This window comes from Puma concolor, chromosome C1 (assembly GCF_028749965.1).
Source record: "Puma concolor isolate L17-30 chromosome C1, mPumCon1.1.hap2, whole genome shotgun sequence".
Classification (NCBI taxonomy): domain Eukaryota; kingdom Metazoa; phylum Chordata; class Mammalia; order Carnivora; family Felidae; genus Puma; species Puma concolor.
Genome location: NC_141674.1, coordinates 140887567 through 140907138, shown reverse-complemented (window position 1 = coordinate 140907138; position 19572 = coordinate 140887567). Strand labels below are relative to the sequence as shown.

General features: G+C 43.0%; 1 protein-coding gene across 4 annotated transcripts in view; it reads right to left on the bottom strand.

Moving 5' to 3' along the window:
• The window catches only part of LYPD6B (LY6/PLAUR domain containing 6B), a 178496-nt gene that overhangs the window by 46252 nt on the left and 112672 nt on the right, over positions 1-19572 (bottom strand). For all 4 annotated transcript variants that reach the window (XM_086718551.1, XM_086718549.1, XM_086718550.1 and 1 more), the window contains exon 2: positions 4744-4816. The gene's annotated coding sequence lies outside the window, so the exon portion shown is untranslated. The remainder of the gene's footprint in view (positions 1-4743; positions 4817-19572) is intronic.

The window sequence follows — 19572 nt, the reverse complement described above, 5'->3', positions numbered from 1 at the left end:
GAGCAGAGTGACAGCATGACCATGACCACCATCACTAGACATCTCCACCCACACCCACACACACACCCTCTTTCAGGAGAGTTAGTCTCCATTCCATAGGACAAGTGTCATTACTATCTCCAACTAGGGATCCATTTTTGGCCACATGTATATACCCAGAAAGGTTATGTCTCTCTCCAAATAGCCAATATCCCTGCCTCTAGAAAAACTACATGTCCAAGGGAGATCTCTGCCAAGAGTCAAGAAGATTTCATTTCCATTAACCTGAGAAGCACTTCGGGTTAATGCAGACTCTGGAGCCAGTGTGCCTGGGTGGAATCCCACTTCTGCCACTGACTAGCTTTCTGACATTGGGGGAAGTTACTTAAGCTCTCTGTACCTTGGTTTTCTCACCTATAAAATGGGCATAAAAATAGTACCTACCCATAAGACTGTATAATGACCAAATGCGTTATGATATGTAAAGGACTTAAAACAGTCCTTTTGACATATAGTAAGAACAAGTTAATATTTGATGGTACTATTACTATCTCTATTATTATCATCATTATTATATTCTTGAGTATGTTACACAGCATACTGTTTCCCAGACTTCTCTCAGGTGGGCTGACAATACCATCCCTACTCCAGGATAGTTTAAGGCAAAACAAAAAAAATTCAGATTGCTTTCAGATCAAAGTTAAGAACCTATGAGAACTTTTACCTGGCCATGAATTCTTTGCAGCTATTCCATTAAGAAGTGAAGTCTATTTTCAACTCCCTCAGAGGTACCAGCTGGGTATGGTGGCGTGAGGGATGCCGGACAACATGAGTCAGAACCTAGCCCAAACTGGTGACCCACGGTATCATGAGCAAATAAAATGGTTGTTGTTTTAGGCCATTAAGTTTCTGGTGATTTCTTATATGCAACAGATAACGGACACAGAGCCCTAAACAAATGAGGCTTTATTATCAATAGCATTTCAAACACAAACGTTCACATGAAACCAGGCCACTTGTCTGTCAGCAGGTTAACCAACCTCCACATGGTGCTTCCAAGATCTCATCCCACTCACGTAGGGCCAGTAAGGCCACCACAGTCAGCACATTAACTTGGGAAAAGCTAAGACCAGTGCATGATCAAATCTGGAGACACAGAGGCAAGCCTTCTGTGCCAAGGAAGGGGCCAAATTAGGTCCTTGCAGAGGGTAAGGTGGATGGCATGGAAAAAAGGATTTTGTTCCCTTTAGTCCACGATACAATCCAGGGCCCGAAATGGCAAGATATGGCTTCCCTGGAGGTAGCTCTATACCATGTGTCTTAGATATTATATGATGAAGTGGGTAGATGCCTTCAAGGCACAAGCAAACCAATTCAAGGTCAGCATCACCAAGTGAGAATAAGGGGGAGCCAGTCAGAATCAACCATATAAGCCCCATGGTCCTGATATGTGGCTCCAAGAATACAGGGAGCCCAGAACATCTTCATTTTTTCTGCTGGTCACAGCAAGAGAATGATCACGTTCCAAGCTTCGATTTTGCTGTGACCAAACCAAAAAACCTATCTCACCCCACAATACAAAAGGGGGAAAAAAAATGCCAAGTTCCATAAGTCAGTGTTCTGTCATCTGTAACATGTGGTAAGAACTGATAATCAACTTTGTAGGAGAATCACTCTGAAATACATTAGGAGAGACTTCGGAAGCTTAAGTTCCTGTCTGTTATAAGCAAAACCACCACATCTAAATGAAAGCAATCTTATTAATCTGGTACGTTGGATGACCCGTAGTGCTAAAGTTTCTCAGGTGAAGACCAGTAGCATTTATCCGTCCATGTATTTGTTTATTCATGCCATATTTGTTGAGCACATACTTTGTACCATACAGTTCTGTGGGTGTCTAGAAATGAGAAAGTTGAGGAAGGAGGAAAGCACACGAGTGAAGATAGCAAGGATTATATAAAAGTAGCTAAGACATTCCACGTTCCAAGAGCTTACAGGTCTGGTTATCTCAAAAAACAAAATTTCCTGCTTGAAGCAATTCAGAGTAATCCAGCTGAGCCATGCCCAAATTGCTGCACCGATTGGAACTGATCACGTTATAAATCAAGGGAGTTCAGAAAACTGATTTCATGAAATCACAGAGCTGAGTGGATGTAACTGGTCTGCAGATGAAGATACTAAAATGAAGTAATTTACCCAAGAATTCACAACTGGTTTCAATGCAGAGCCAAATCTGGGTCTCCTGGTCTCAGTCCAATAGGACTTCCACCAACCCCATAGAGACCCGTCTCAAGACACAAGGTATTTACAGTGTGAGAGCACAGAGATACCCCACAATTCTAACCCATCTTGCAGTAGACACACTAGCTATCCAACATAATGAGCAGAAACTCTGCACTTGTCACATGGGAAGAACCCAAAGATACAACTTCTTGTGGAATTAACTAAAGAGCCCTCTAACCACGTACACTCAAATGCTCAGCAGCCCTTAAAATAGGCTAATGAGACAAAGGCACAATACTTGTTCAATTTCAAAACTTAAATCCATAGGAACTATGTGAACAAACGATACACAAAGGTAAAAACAGCAGTAAAACACACTAACATGTTCGTGACTGTAACGCTGGCATCTTTTAAAACTGGGAGAATTCTTCATCTTTCTGCTGTTCCCTAAAGACCAAACATTCTTTAACATTCTTTTTTTTTAATTTTTTAAGATGCTTATTCATTTTTCTGAGAGAGTGGGAAAGAAAGAAAGTGAGCAGGGGAGTGGGAGATAGAGAGAGAGAGAGGGAGGGAGGGAGGGAGGATCCGAAGCAGGCTCTGCACTGATAGCAGAGAGCCCGATGCAGCATCTGAACTCACGAACGGTGAGATCATGACCTGAGCCAAAGCTGGATGCTCCATCGACTGAGCCACCCATGCGCCGCCCCCCCCACATTTTTGGACTACTTATATATTTTTTAATGTCTTGGCCAACTCACTGGGAAGAGACACACTGTCAGTGACAGGTGGTGGTCAGGAGGCAAAGGGCATGTGAGCAGGGGCAAGCGTGAAAGTCAGGTGGAGTGCCAGCCCCAAATGTCTGCAGGTGGGTCAAAGCCTCAGCGTGCTTGGACTCTGCTCTGTGCTATTCCGTCAGTTATATTTCTGGTCTGCCACTTCCGGCTTGGCTAACTTTTGGGCAGCTCACCTACTTCATTTAATCCTCCACTTCCTCAACCGCAAAAGGTGGGCACTAGTAGGACCTTCTTCATAGGAAAGCCGTGCATATGGAGAGAGAAAACAAAATGCTTAGTCTAGCGCCTGGCAGAAAGTAGGAGCCAGCCAGTGTTAGCTGTCATGATGATGGTGATAGAGGTGCTAATAGAGTTATTATTTTTTATTGCCATTGTTATCATTATTATTATGCTTATCAGTATTATGATGTTCCTAATACTGCTTAACGCTGTAACTAAAAAGGCATTAAGTTTCCTTGCTTTGGAAGACAGCCCAAAGCTCTCCATATATCTCACTGTTGGCCTGTCCCTTCTCTCATCTCCATATTCTTTCGGTTTATTAGCAGTAGACTCTTAAGTTGAAGTAACAGTTTGCACACCACCCAGTACGCCCTGGGGGAAACAGTGATAACATACAGATTCCTACATGTTTTTGGGGGCCTAATTAGGATAGTACAATGTCATCCTTTTTACAAAGGCAAGGAGCAAACCATCTTAGTAGATATTCTACAGAATTCTCCTTTGTACTTGAAACATGTAATTATCATTCACAAACATGGGTGCTAATAATTCTATCTGCTCTTTAGACAAGACACAGGAAGATTTCTGGCCCCATCAGCTCTGATGGGAGACAACCTCCCTTGGAGGCTGCCTCCCCCATGCATCAGATGCAAGGTGGGAGGTCTGTTTGCAAGGCAAAAGGTTTCTGGGCTAGGAGCTAATAGCCCACACCAGGAAGAAGATTCCTCAGTAGATCAGGTTCAGGTCCCTGAATCCTCAAAGAGACATTCTGAGGCCTTGGCTGCCTGACATCAGAAAACCAGACCTCAGATTCAGTTTTGTTTTTTGTTTTTTTTCACTGAGAAAAGAGAGGCCTGACAAATGAACCTGGTCAACATGTGTATTAAGCACCATACCTAAACCCACAAGGGCAAAAACGAATGAAATAAAAAGCAGTCCTCAGTAAAACGTACAACTTTAAACATGCCCAAGTAGACAAACATGCTCTTGCCTCTTCTTTGTTGGGGTAACACCTTCATCCTCTTTTGGATCAGGAAATATTTTCTAATCTTTAACATTTAAATGTTCTATAATTACAAATGCTCAATAATTAATGCACACAGTTAACTAAGGAGAGTTAGCAATGTATTCCACTTGATATAGACATTTCTGAGCATCACTCCCTATCCCCCACATATTCCTGCCCCCATCAGTGGAATAGTTCCTCTAGAAGATGCTCTTGTAATTGACCAAATTAGTATGTGGGAAACAGAGAAGTCTTTCATCCACTAATCATTCCCTGGGCATGGGGACTCCCTCCTTGGGTTCACCAGAAACAGGACTTAAACCAAAATCTGCCTTCCAAATCCCAGGACCAAGTGAGCAACGCATGGTTAGGATGGACTAGAAAACATGGCAAATCACCCAGGAGACGGGGAAAAGGTAGAGTCCCAAGATGTTCCAGAGTCGCGTGGATCCCTGATCATCTAACCCTGAGCTCCCAAATGAAAAGCCAACGACTGTCTGTAATCGCTTCCATTCTTACCTCAGAGAGAACACGGCTGTCAGGCTCCTCTCTCCAATGGTGATGAGGTCTGTGCCCAAACAAAGTAACCAGCCTACCAAAGATAAAAAGATAAGGTAAGAACCACTGCTGGCGAAGAGTTACATTCCTCCACATCTGGAATGTTTTCTAACAAAAAGCAGGTCTCTGGATGTTTGAAGACCTTTCAGACTACAACAGCAGCAACATAATCAATTGAACAATACAAATGAATGAAATCCCTGGAATCAAGTCAGGTGAGACTGTTAAAGTTACAGAGAGTGAGCTAACTTTTTTATTAACATACACCTGGGGCCTAATTGGGAATGGTAATAACTGGTGAAATCATACACTTCATCACGTCCCTCCACAAAAATGGCTATTTACCAAGGACCTGGCAGTACTTTGTGTAACACTTACATATATCAGGGTATGTTGGCAGGTCAGAGCATTCACACACTCAACACGTCCACACACAAAGAAGGCTCTATGCCATTTAACTAACCCTGCTTTGGAAGACAGCCCTACCAGCTGATGAAATAATGACAACACGAGACTTGAACCCAAATAAGGGGGTGGGAGGGAAGTGCAATCTTCTTCTACAAGCACTCAAATCTTTAAATGTAAAAGACAACAATTGTGCCCAATTCTAAGGAAATCCTATTATATATTTATAGCCCTCATCTGTGATGCCAATTTCATGTGTTTAATCAACTTGACTGGGCTATGGTGCCCAGTTGTTTGGTCAAACACAAGTGTAGACATTGTTGTAAAGGTATTTTTTAGATGTGATTAACATTCACATCAGTAGACTGGGTAAAGCAGATTATCCCTGGTGGCATGGGTGAGCCTCATCCAACCAGCTGAAGTCTTAAGAGAAAAGACTGAAGTTCCTTTAGGAAGAGAGAATGCTGCCTCTATGCACCTTTGGACTTGAGATTAGGACATGAACTCTTCCTTGTGTCTCCAGCCTGCCCTGCAAATTTTGGACTTGCCAGCCTCCATAATCATGGGAGTCAATTCCTTAAAAATCAATCTATTGATCAATCGCTAGACACACACCCACACACACCTTATTGGTCAGGTTTCTCTGCAGAACTCTAATATACCATCTAATGTCAAGAAAAAAATGCCTTAATTTATAAAATATGTATACAACATGAGGACAACACAGAAAAGAGACTAGAGCATGAGGAAAATTAGTCCACAGAAATGTATTTTGTAAGGTATTAAACTATTTCTTGATGTGGTTGATAAATTAGGTTCTGAGCATCCTATCGGCCAACACAATGAAGAAAAAAGACACAAGATAATCACGTGGACTTGAAGATAAAATACAATGTAAGCACTTCAAGACCGTTAGCCTTTTTTTGTTGTTAAGAAATTTCTCCCAAGGTGGGTGCCTGGGTGGCTCAATTGGTTAAGCATCTGACTCTTGGTTTCGGTTCAGGTCATGATCTCACGGTTTGTGAGTTCAAGACCCATGTTGGGCTCTGCACTAACAGCACGAGCCTACTTGGGATTCTCTATCTCCCTCTCTTGGGATTTTGTGCCCTCCCACCCTCTCAAAATAAACAAACGAAGAAGAAGGAGGAGGAGGGAGGAGGAGGGACAGGAGGAACAGGAAGAACAGGAGGAGTAGGAGCAGGAGGAAAAGCAGGAGGAGGAGGAAGAAAGAAGAAAGAAAATCTCTCCCGAGGTGTTAACCTTCCCCTCCTTGGGTAAATTCTTCAAGTATCCTTTAACATCCACACTGAAGGGTCAGGAGGCAAAGTAATTAGAAGGGCCTCTACGTATATAGAGTCTCTCCTATAATGCCTCTTACTGCATCCCTCAGTGAGACACGATGCCAAAGCACAATTCACTAACGTGATTTAACAAGGTCAAAAAGAAGCCCAAGCACACAGCAGTCTGATCATCTGGCTTGATCCAGGGATAAAAATGAGAATTTCTGGAAGAGTTAATGAACCCCATATCCTTTGAGATATTTCCCAGAAATATTTCTCCCACTGCAAAGCTGGGTGGGAAGTGGCCTACATTACCTTAGGCTGTGTTCCCTGGCAACTGCCTGGAGTAAAGGTTTTCTCTACTGATGATCAGGGGCAGAGCCACCAAAAAACTGCCTTCAGACAGGTTAATAAAGCTCAGGCAATGCATGTCTAAAAAAGGGAAGGTTTAACTATGTTTGAGTCTGTAGAAGTCTTATAGATCCTTCCTGCACTGGAATCAATTTTCAAGACTTTTTTATTGTGGTAAAATATACATAACAAAAAATTTACTATTTTAACTATTTTTTAAGTTTTTGAGAGAGAGAGAGAGAGAGAGAGAGAGAGAACGCACACATGCACATGAGGGTCAAAGAGAGAGGGAGAGAGAAAAACCCAAGCAGGCTCTGCACTGTCCACACAGAGCCCACGTGGGGCTAGAACCCACCAACCGTGAAATCATGACCTGAATCAAAATCAGGAGGCAGACGCTTAACTGAGCCGCCCAGGCTCCCCTATTTTAACTATTTTTAAGCGTAAAACTGTGTGTGGCACTAACTATATCTACAATGTCATCCAACCATCACCACCATCCATTTCCAGAACTTTTTCATTATCCCAAACAGAATCTCTGTATCCATTAACAATGAGACCCCACCACCCCCTCCTACAGCCCCGGGTAACACCTATCCTACTTCCTGTCTCTGTTAAGTTTGTCTATTTGGTACCTCACGAGTGAAGCAATGTAATATTTGCCCATTTGAGTATTTCACGTAGCATGTTTTCAAGGTCCATCCATGTTAGACCATGTACCAGAATTCCATTTTTTATGGCTGAATAATATTCCATTGCTAGTATTTACCATGTTTTGTTTACCCTGGAATGATTTTTTTAATATAATTAATTCAACAAGTATTGAATATTTACAATGTGAGAAGTTTGATTTTTTTAAACATTAACTTTATTCTAAGAACAGTATGTAAGAGCCAGAAGTGCTACTCCACAAGGAGCCAATTAATCACATGAATCCTTGTTTCAGAACCGGTAGCAGCAGCAAGGAAACAAAAGTCTAAGTAGTTTTTCCTCCCTAAGGGCTAGGGGAATCTCTCGCACAATCTTAATGAATGTTCTTCATGTTCAAAGCTGAAGTGAGACCAGAGTACCCCCACTATGCGGCCAGTGTGCTCCACAGTGCTTATCATGGTGCCCACAGCTTACACAGTGTCATTCTTGACCCCCGACCCAGTGATAATGAGCTTCTAGCCAAGCAGCTGATGTCAACAGCCAGAAACTTCCATCCCTGCAGATAAAATACCCTGACAGAATCAACTAGAAAAGCACATCTTCCCGTAGCTGGCTTGCCATGCATCAGCTTTGCATTTCTAGGCACATCCATAAGGGAACAAGCCTTCTGTGTGGAAACATGGGTGTTTCCACAGCACCTCCCCAGCAAGACAGTGTAACAGTTGAAAGAGAAAGCGAGAACCTGCACCTCACTCCGGTTTTCACCTTTCGAGGGTATAAAAGAGCAGGTGGTGCCAAGGGGGGACGCCACCACACACCTGAATTCACAAAAGTGGCCCAGGATGAGTCATCAAAAGACGTCCACGGGACGTTGACGAGAAACAACCAATTCTATACACTGATGAGGGAATCGCAGGCAAAAATCAAGAACCACAGAGGATCGAGGCCACTTTGTTCGGCATGAACTTCTCAGCTGGGAGGATCTGCTGTCATCCCAGATTGTTAACAGTTGGCTGAGCTGAAGTTCATTACTACTTTTGTGTTCGGTTGACGGGGACTATGTCATCCGACCAACAAAAGTGGTTTTACAAAAATATAGACAATTTAGCCTGGAGTTCCTCCTGTGTGTTTTTAACGTTTTATTTATCGTGAGGGGCACCTGGGTGGCTCAGTGGGTTAAGCGTCCGACTAAGCACACGGTCTCTCTCAAAAATGAATAAACATTAAAAAAAATTAAATACTTATTTTGAGAGTACACAAGTCAGGGAGGGAGAGAGGGAGAGGATCTGAAGTGGGGTCTGAGCTGACAGCAGCAAGCCCGATATGGGGCTCAAACTCAACAAATGAGAGATCGTGACCGGAGCCGAAGTCAGACACTCAGCCGAATGAGCCACCTAGATGCCCCCTTCCTGTATGTTTTTTAAGACAGACTTCAAAAGCAAGAGTTTTTTGTAGATAAACACAAAATGAACACTGTTAAGATTGTGCCTTTTAGTATATAGGTAAAGAGTCCATTGCCTCTGAAACAAGAGATATTTCCATGGGTTGTAGAAGCTGGCCCCAAACAGGCTGAAAGTAGGATGCTAAAGTGAAGGATCTCCAACTAGTCTAATCAGGAAACCCCAGCATGAGAAGGCACTCAGTTCTCTGTCACAAGTAATTACTCTACCCCTCTTCCAAGGGCATCAATAATATGCATTTGGGATGTTGATGGGGGCACAATTTGAGTATGAAAATTTCATCTGTGGTAATCATTCGGATCCTCCAACTTTTGTTAAGTTCATTCAAACCTTTCTTGTGTGTAAACACACACATACTCTCAAAAATATTGTCCCGTGGCCTGGATCCATTTTCAAAGATGAGAACCCAATAAGGCAATGAGGGTTCATCAGAAGATACAAAATTAAACTTGAACTTGGTAGAATGCCAATTACTTTCTGTTATGGGCTGAATTGTATCCTCTTTCCTCCAAAATTCATATGTTGAAGTCCTAACCCCCTGGTACCTCAGAATGTGACTATACTTAGAGACAAGGTCTTTAAATAGGTGATTAAATTAAAATGAGGTGCTTAGGGTGGGCCCTAAACCAATACGACTGCTGTCCTTATAAGAAGTAATTTAGACACAGAGCTGTACAGAGGGGAGATCATGTGACGACACAGGGCGAAGAGGACCATGGGAAGTGAAGGAGAGAGACCTCAGAAGAAACCAAACCTGCCTACACGTTCATCTCAGACTTCCAGGCTCCAGAACTGTGAGATAAGAGATTTCTGTTGATTATGCCACCTAGTCTGTGGTACTTATTATGGCAGCCCGAGACAACTAATACTCCTTCCCCTTTTCTTTCTCCTCTGATTTCCAGAGAGGAGACTGTACAGGTGGCAAGGACACTCTGTCTCCGACTCCTCTTAAGGGCCTCGCTGTCATTCGTTTCCTTATCCCCAACCAGGGCAATCTCTAAGTCCAAAGTGACAAGTAAGAACACCTCACAAATACCCTGAGGACCCCAACTATAAAACAGGGGACCAATGCCTTTCCCAAGACCTCTGACTTCCAAAACTATAGGAACTCTCTCTGCCTTTCCCAAATGCTCTCTACTAACCAGAAGTCAGCCTACAAACAATTTTTAAGATACTTTCCCAGAAACCATGTCTAAATTTCTCTTGCCTTAATACCTAAGGCTGGCTCAGATGCCTTAACCCACATTAGTTCCCTCTCTTTTTAAAAGGAAAGGAGAGGTTGGGCACCAGAGAGCCTTGCACATTACAGAAACAAGTCCAGAGCAAGAGATTATCAGGGGCAAGAGGACTCCCAGTTGCCTCAAGACGATTACAAGTAATTACTTTCTACTTCACTGGAGAAGTTCATACAGGAGAGCCGAAGTCCTTTGTTAGCGCTGGGAGCCATGAACACCATAGCCTAATTTTCGTTCTCCATAGACAATGTTTAGCCTATAGCATAGGTAGGCATTGGGTCTGGCTCCAGGTGCTATGGCTTGAAGGAGACTGCATTGCACTCAGGGGAGGAACCACAGATTGAACCAGAGACTGGACTGTTGGCAGTAAGTCATCAGTGACAGAGGAGGCACAAGGGGGCACCTAGCCTGTGCTCATGTTCCAGCTCCGTTAGTTTCCTCCAGCTCTCAGTCTCACTCTGGCCACCTCCCCAAGCCAACACAAGCTCGACACGGCTTTGCCTGGAGTGTCCTGAAACAAATGTGAAATCTATTAGAAGTAATACCCCCCAAGCACTCCTGGGGTCAGCAAACAAGGCTCCTGGGTCCTCTCTGGACTGTGGTCATGGGGTGGGGGCTCCTGTCCAGGGTGCATTCCAGCGGCAGGGGACCACTAACACTCAGGCTAACACTCAAGCCTGCCAAGTCCCAGCCCCATGGAAGAAAAAGGAGAACAGACTGATGCAATTAGCCAGGCGAATGGGAACTTGTCAAACCATTTAGATAAGACAGCACTTGAATTTATTCAGTTCCCATTACCGGAGGGTGATTGTGCTCCCACCCCCTGCTGATTCTGCGGGCTGCACAGCATTTTCCTAGCAAGGAAGTGAGAAAAGGAAGGATGATTTCTCAGCCTACGAATTCCAGGGCTCTGCTGTTAAATCAGCATGCATCGTGCCTTCAACCAAGGGGTAATTTGACCTTAATGGAATCAAGGGACACATACTGTTGAGTGACTCTGTCACAGAATCTGAAACTCAATGATGAATATTTAAGTATCCAATTAATAAAAATACAATACAATACAATACAATACAATAAAATAAAATAAAATAAAATAAAATAAAATAAAATAAGGTTCCTTATCCAGGTCAATCTTTCTTATACCTCTAACAACTTATTACACATTCAGTTTGCTAATGGCTCTGTTTCAAGTACTGAGTTGTGAGCACCTCAAGAGTCTATAGAGAATCTTATTCTTATCTCCTTTTTGGGGCCGAGAATAGTGTTGGACACAAAATGCAAACTCGGTAAGGGTTCATTAACTTTTTTTTTTTTTGCTGCTTGCTTTTGAAACAGTTTTCCCTGGAAAGGAGAAAATCCACTCTACCTGCTTCATTTAATAAAAAACACAACTCCCTCCTCTCTCTGACCCCCACCCCCTCACCGAACTGAGAACACCAACAGGATCGTCACAAGAATGTCCACAGAGGATCCAGTGGATCGATCATAGAAGACAGCAAAATTGCAGATGAGCAAGAAGACAGCAAAATCTGAGCATATCTGTATGTTTCCTCAGACTGCTGTAACAAAATACCACAAATTCAGTGACTTGAAACAATAAATGTTTATTTTCTCACAGTTCTGAAGGCCAGAAGTCCAAAATCAAGGTGTCAGCAGGGCCAAAGCCCTCTGGAAACTCAGAGAGAGCCCATGTCCCTCCTACTCTCTGGTGGCTGCTGACACTCCGTTGTGTGTGTCTGTATAACTGTACCTACACTCTGTACCTCTATCTGCCCATGCCCTTTTCCTGGGGTTCTGGTCACATCTCCCTCTTTCTTCTCAGGACACCTGCCGCTGGACCTAGGGCTCACCCTAAATCCAGCATGAGCTCATCCTAAAATCCTTAACTTGTTTACATCTGCAAAGACTTTTTTTTTTTTTTTTTTTTTTTTGAGAAAGAGAACACATGCTAGTGCATGAGCAGAGGAGGAACGGAGAGAGGGAGAGAATCTTAAGCAGTCTCCATCCCCAGCAAAGAGCCTGACACGGAGCTCGACTCAGGGCTCTATCTCATGACTGAGAGATCATGACCCAAACTGAAATCAAGAGTTAGACCTTTAAATGACTGGGCCACCCATGTGCCCCACAGAGACCCTATTTCCAAATAAGGTCACATTCACAGGTACTGGGGGTTAGGACCTAGATATATCTAGTTTGGAGAATACTATTAGACCCACTAAAATTCGAAGTCAGAACATATCCTCTGTACCAGAAGACCCCATCTTCTTCCCAATGCTCTTCTTCATATTAATGGACTCATTTCCTACTCAGGACCCAGGCTGAACTCTTTGAGTCACGGTCAAGGGCGTTCACCTACTTGCTCCCTAGTTCCAATCAGCTCCATAATTCGCAGTGATGAAGTACAGTTCAATCAGTTCTATTCTACAAAAGTACTTATGCCTGTCCCCCGTTTTCCAGGCCTGATGCCTAACCAGCCTGCCCCCAGCTTGAGTCTCCTGTCTCCTACCTGCTCTGCCAGCTTCCTTAACTACCATGCCTTACGCTGCTGCTTTCAACAGAGCCCAAGCATGCCGCAACCCTGTCCCCAAACTTTCAGTGGCATCTAACCAAATGAAGCCCAATCTCTGTACAGTTTAGCATCCAGGTCCAGTAGAAGGAGCCCAAACCCACCCTTAGCCTTATTTTCCACTGCTCCCCTCCACTTGGTCCAGTGGCAGTGGAAGTAAATCATTGAATGATCTTAAGTAGAACTCAAAGTTCCTCCAAGACTTTCAAGTCCCTCCGCCTAGGATTTATTCATTAATTCAACAAGCTTCTATCTTGACTTAAGTCCCCCTGTCCATGTCTTACACAGAATAGCTCAACTCAAAAGACAACTCATCTATGAGTCTTTAGGGAGTTTCATCAACCACATTGGACTTTTAAAATTTAAAAGTCTGCCAGACAGAGAAGGCATGTTCTCTCCCCTCCCTGTAGAGACTTGAACACTTGTCACAAAACTTGTAACAGAGTCTGGGTAGAACTCTGCTTTACTCATGTCCATCTCCCCCATAATCTAGAACAGCACCTTGCATGTCACATGTGCTCAGAAATAGCTGATCAATAAAAGTTATATTGAGGGGCACCTGGGTGGCTCAGCCAGTTAAGCATCTAACTCTTGATTTTGGCTCAGGTCATGATCTCATGGTTTGTGGAATCAAGCCCTGCGTCTGGCTCCACACTGACAGTGCAGAGCTGTCATCTTGGGATCCTCTCTCTCTGTCTTTCTCCCCCTCTCTCTTCCCCTCTGTTACTCATGGCTCTCTCTCAAAATAAATACACTTAAGAAAAGATACATCAAGGAAATAATATAGTCTCTGCCTTCAAGCAGGTTACATTTGAAGACAGGGACACACAAAGGTGGGTAACAAAGGCTAATACAATATTATACACATCATAGAAGCAATATAGATGAAATTCTGTGGGAAATACAGAAAGGGAATTTTAAAAAGGAAAAGAGTTTCCTAGAAGAAGTAGAACCTAAGAGAGATCTTGAAGAATAAACAATGAGTAAAAAGTGGTTCGTCAGGGAAGAGAATAAAGTACAGAAGCAGCAGCATCTGTACAAGAGCCCAGGGAAAGCAAACAGCATTTTCCAGCTTCCATGAAGAACAGAGCTTTCTGGCCCACTGACTGACTGAATGGTGGGTAACGGAAGACAAGGCCAGAAAGGTAGTCCAGCATCTCGAATACTATGCCAAGGAATTTGAAATGGACTCTGTAGGAGATGGGCATCATGGAAGGCTTTCAAACAGGTGTGATGTGGTCACATCTGCATCTTTAGATGAGCACTTATACAGTATTACAGGACCTGAACTGGATAGGTATCAGAATCATCTGTAGAATTCCAAAATTGCTTAATATAGAAGGAAAGTACACGTAATATGACAATTCTCCATTCGCAATAAAATCACGTTGATGCTTCGCCATTTTGGCTTTAGAATTTTTAAGATAAATAAGACAAATATTCTTGAGCTCCTTTTCGCTCCCTTCCCCAGAAATAAACACTTCCCTTCAGTGCATATCCTTCTGGTCCATGTTGATACAAAGAAAGAAACACATAGATACATGTATATGTCCATAAAAACTATATAATATTGCTTTTTGTGTTAAAATCACAATACATTTAGCAAATATTACTCTAAATTTGCCTTACTCACTGGAAGAATCTTTAAAAATTCAGATCCCTGCATCCCACCTAGATCTAATGAATCACAGTCCCTGAGCAGAGGTGTCTAGAAATATGAAGTTTTTAAAAACTTCCTGTTCATTTTGATGTCACCAGACCTGGACTGGGGAGTCACGGGAGTAGATGATGAACCAAAGAGAAGATCAAGCAGAGGTAGGAAGAACAGCAAGAGTGATAATTCAAGCAGGGGTGACGCAGTCCTAAGCAAGGTCAATGCAAATGTTAACAAAAGACAGGAGACATAGAACTACCCTACAAACCAGAAATTGTACTACTAGGTATTTATCCAAAGGATACAGGAGTGCTGATTTGAAAAGGCACATGTGCTATATTTATAGCAGCACTATCAACAATAGCCAAATTATGAAAAGAGCCCAAACGTCCATTGACTGATGAATGGAGAAAGATGTGGTATATATACACAAATGAATACTATTCAGCAATGAAAAAAAAAAAAAAAAGAAATCTTGCCATTTGCAACAACGTGGATGGAACTAGAGGGTATTATGCTCAGCAAAACAAATCAGGCAGAGAAGGACAAATGTCATATGATTTCACTCATAAATGGAATTTGAAAAACACAACAGATAAACGTAGTGTAAGGGAAGGAAAATAAGATAAAAACAGAGGGAGGCAAACCATAGGAGACTCTTAAATACAGAGAACTGAGGGTTGCTGGAGTGGAGGTGAGTAGGGGGATAGGTTAAATGGGTGATGGGTATTAAGGAGAGCACTTTGTGGGATGAGCACTGGGTGTCCTATGTAAGAAATGAATTATAGCGTTCTACTCCTGAAGCCAAGACAGCACTGTTGTTGACTAAATTGAATTAAAAAAAAAAAAAAAAAGACAGGGACAGATTTTGATACCCTGTGAAGGTAAAAGCAATAGAAACTTGCAATGAATTAGAATCTGGGGTAAGAAGTTGTAAGTAATAAATGGCCCTAAGATTTTAACTTGAATGAGTTGGAGGACAGTGACATGCTTAACAAAAATGGAAAACACAGAAACCCAAGAGCTGCCCATGGGAGAAAAGATGGATTCGGTTTTAGACATGTGCATCTGAGATTTCTGCAAGTTCTTCACATAAGTATCTCTAATAAGCATTTATAGGAGCTAGATTAAATCAAGGGAGAAGGTTGGGGATCTTAACACAGATCCAGGATTCCCTACTTAAAATTTAACAGCCATGCACTTGGAGCTGGATACGTTTGTTTCAGAAGAGAGAAGAGACCCTTGGGCATGTCCTTCAGGGATGCATGTATTTAGGGCAGAGCACATGAAGAGCAAGCTGATGAGACAGAGAAGTGGCCAGGAGTAGAAGGGCCACCGGAATCAGGAAGCCACAGGAAGGTTCAAGGGTCAAGAATCCACCATGACCTGAGTGTGATAAAGAGGAGGACCGAGAGAGATTGCAAAATTGGACAATCAGGACCTTCCACGGAGTAGTAGCGATCATGACGGGAGAGGTCACAGTGTGACATGGCCTGAAAAATACCAGAAGCAGCAACATTAAGCTACTCTTCAGTGTTGAAACTTGCAGTCAAAAAAAAAAAAAAAAAATAGTGGAGGGATAATAATTTTAGGGTTTAAAACAGGAGATCTAAGTAGAATATGAGAAAGGAAACAGCAGTAAAGAAACTGAAAAGATCTTATTTCTGTAGAATTCTTCAGAGATTCAATGCCTGAGGACACCCAGTAGCAAGAAGGCGGGGGTCAATCCCAGGTTGAAAACAGCAATTATTTAAAAGCAGAGCAATTTAGACCTTTGGACCATCTCCTCATCTCCTACAGAAGACTAGGGCTTTGTTTTTTGGAAAAATTTAACAAGAAGATTCTCTGGATTCAGAAGCGTTGGGCACACTGAACAGTGGGATGAAGTATAAAACTGAAAACTGGGAGTTTAGCAATAATCTACATACTAAAAAAGCTGCTCCTATAACAGTAGCATCCAACTATAGGAAGACATGCATTCTCCCTCCCAGTCTCCCTTCATGTCCCACCCCACCCCTCCTCCCTTCTTGACTGGATAATTCTTCTCTGAAAAAGAGAAGCATCTGTATATACTCCTCACCCATTCACACTGAATTTTCAGTCAAGGATCACCACACATTTGAAGAAAGCCTCCCACATGAAAAAGTGAAGCGAAACTAAACAAACATCACATGGAACTCAGAGACCCTATGGAAGATGAAGACTCTAGAACTATCTAGAAACTACAGTGGCCTGGAGAGAGATTAATTTGGCCACTTTTTTTTCCATTAAAGAGATGAATTTTTTAAAAACACACACACACAAATCTGTATTTCTAACTTGTCTTACAAAATCAAAAGGCCTGGCAGTTCTAGACTCACGTGGAGCCTGGAGCTAAGAGCAAGAAAGAGACAGGCCAAGGAAGTATGAGCCTAGACATTCTTTCGAGGAGAGCACTCAGAGGTATTACCAGACTCGCAAAGGGGTCTATGACTCAAAAAAAAGGTAAGAGCCTTGAAATAGGCCCTCTTCCTTTCTCAACATCTTCTAGGGAAAATCTAACAGTTTAGAGTGTACCTAAAAGCTTTTTAGAAGGAATATCCAAGATTTGATGTGTTAAATCAACTTCTCACATGCAGCTACCCAGTTCAAAAGAGAAAATGCAGAGCACTCCAGGGAATGTGAGGAATTGGAACCTTGCATACAGATATTACCCTATCACTACTTGCACACCGAAACTACATAGATTAATGGGTCAGGAGAGGTCTGCTCTTGCAGCCATCTAGAAATATCCTAAAGGAAAAAGGAAGAATTGCAAGTACTCACAGCTCAAACACGTGACTACTAACATCACTGACTTGATTAGAGAAGAACACGAACACACACACACACACACACACACACACACACACACACACACACACACACACACACACACACACACGGGCTCATGTGCATACATTTGCAATCAGCCAAACCTGCTTTACCCAATCCTAAGGCTTCCTGTCGTCAGACAATTTGTTCTGACTGGAGGTAATCACAATACATAAATAAATTCTGCCAAATAAGAATTAATTTAAATTCTGTTCAAAGCTTTTCAAGAGATAGAAAGGCTGCCCTTCAGAGATACCTTCTCCTGGGCTAATGAGTTGAATTACTCTGTTTATCACAAGCCAAAGGTAACTTGGTAGTTACACTGAAAAAAATTCTTTCTCAAATTGCTTCACCATGGGTTTCTGCTTTGCGTTGTTTTGAATGTACAGAGTTATGGGCCACAAAACAATCCCCAAAGCTCCTAGAAGCAGAATAGGCGTTGGGGGCTCAGGCACAGTAATTCTCAAACAGAATTTGAGTCAATGCTTGGGAGGAAGGAACCATTAAGAACCTGGGATTGTGCACCTTCTCGTGCAGAGTCCTGGTCCAAGACTGAGTAGGAGAAGCCTTTCACCTGCCCATCACCCAGCATTACCACTGGTGAGATGGGGCCTCAGAAAGAGGTCTGTATTCCACATTCAGTTCTAGAACTTTCCATGTGGGCACCCCCAGTTTCTCTCCCTACTAGACAATGTTGCTAGGAAGTCTAAGAGATAATAGTCTTTAAAAAAAAAAAAAAAAAAAAAAGCTCTGTATCACTTTGAAAAATGTTCCTAGGGCCAGCAAGTTAGTGTGAGGGTCTCCCACAGCTATCAGTCCAAAAGTCTCTAATGCCTCTTGTTTGTTACCTCAGGGATTTTCCTGGAGTTGTTTTTCCTTCACATCCTTGGGGTCGTTAATATTTGAGTTTTTCAGGAATGGCTCCAAAAGCCACAGTTCTCATAGGACAGTCTCAAGCTCAGAGGGTCTACAATATCTGGGGGTTTTCTTGCCTGGGTTTTCCAAATTACCCCTAATGTGATTGTAACATTTTACTTAAATTCCTCCAGCAATTTCCCGTTGCTCCTCAGAGAAAAGAGAAACTCCTTTCACACAGCCTGGCATGGCCCGGCCACATACACCCAATCTCCACCCCAACCGTTCTCCTTGGTGCTCTATCTGCTCTGGTCACATTGGCCTCCTCCCTGACCTTCACCTTTTCCATGTTCCACCCTACCACAAAGCCTTTGGACATGGTGTCCCCCAATCTAGAAAGCTCTCTCATCTCTTTCTCTTGCCCTTAGCTCTTACCAGTCCTTCCTATTTCAGTTTGTGAGCCATTTTGCCTGGAAAGCCTTCTCCGACCTCTCTCACTGTACTCAACTCTATCTAGTAAAGGCTCTCAAAGAAGTCTACTTTTCATTCTCCTGGGAGTGCTTAACCCAGTTGCAATTTTACATTTGCTAGTATGATGAAGTGATTAATATCCATCTCTGGCACTGGATTTTAAGCTCTGTGAGAGGAGAGACCATGTCTGTTCTTGTTCACCCCTATACCCCCTTGGCACAGACTAGAAGCTTAGTAAATATCACATGGACGCATAGGAGGAGGAACACACAACCTCAGCAGGACTAGTTCCTTGCCTCTCCACTCTCTTACTTTTACTTTTGGTAATAGGTTTCCTCTTCCCAGAAGGTTCTGCCCCCATTCCACCTGCTGCTTCTTCAGAGGTCCACCTTTTCTGTTACTAGAAACTAAGCCTCGTGTACCTTCTCTGATTCCATCAAGTCTACCCCCAATTTCCCTTTGTGTGACTGTCATCTCCACTTTCACTGGTCACCCCCACACACACACTTTTGGACTAGACTGCCACACTGTGGAGTGCAGTACCCAGCTTCCTGACCAGGTCGTGAAGGGTGGAGAATGCCAGCTTCAGACAAAGCAGAGTTGCCGCTTCACGTGAAAAGTCACCAACACGAAAAGGACACGAAGTGAGGCCAGCAGATAAACCCATTCTCCTTTCTCCCTCCTAGGAACGTTTGGAGGGATAGCCCCTCCGTGGAACCCTCCTAGAGAAGTGCTGGGCCAGGTGAACAAGCTACTGGGAGACAGATACAGTTCTTCATGGCTTGTGGAAAGGTACCAGCCAGCACACCCGAGCAGCACCTCCATCCCTGTCCCACTGCTTTTCCCTGGTGCCCACACCTGGAGCTTGCGTCTTCCAAATAAATTACTGACACCTTGATCCTTCTCCATCCTGCTTTCTCGAGCATCCAGACCGACATCCTCTGATAACCCCTGTATCCCCAAAAGACACAAACTGAACCTGGAGCCCAAGAACATAGTACTTTGA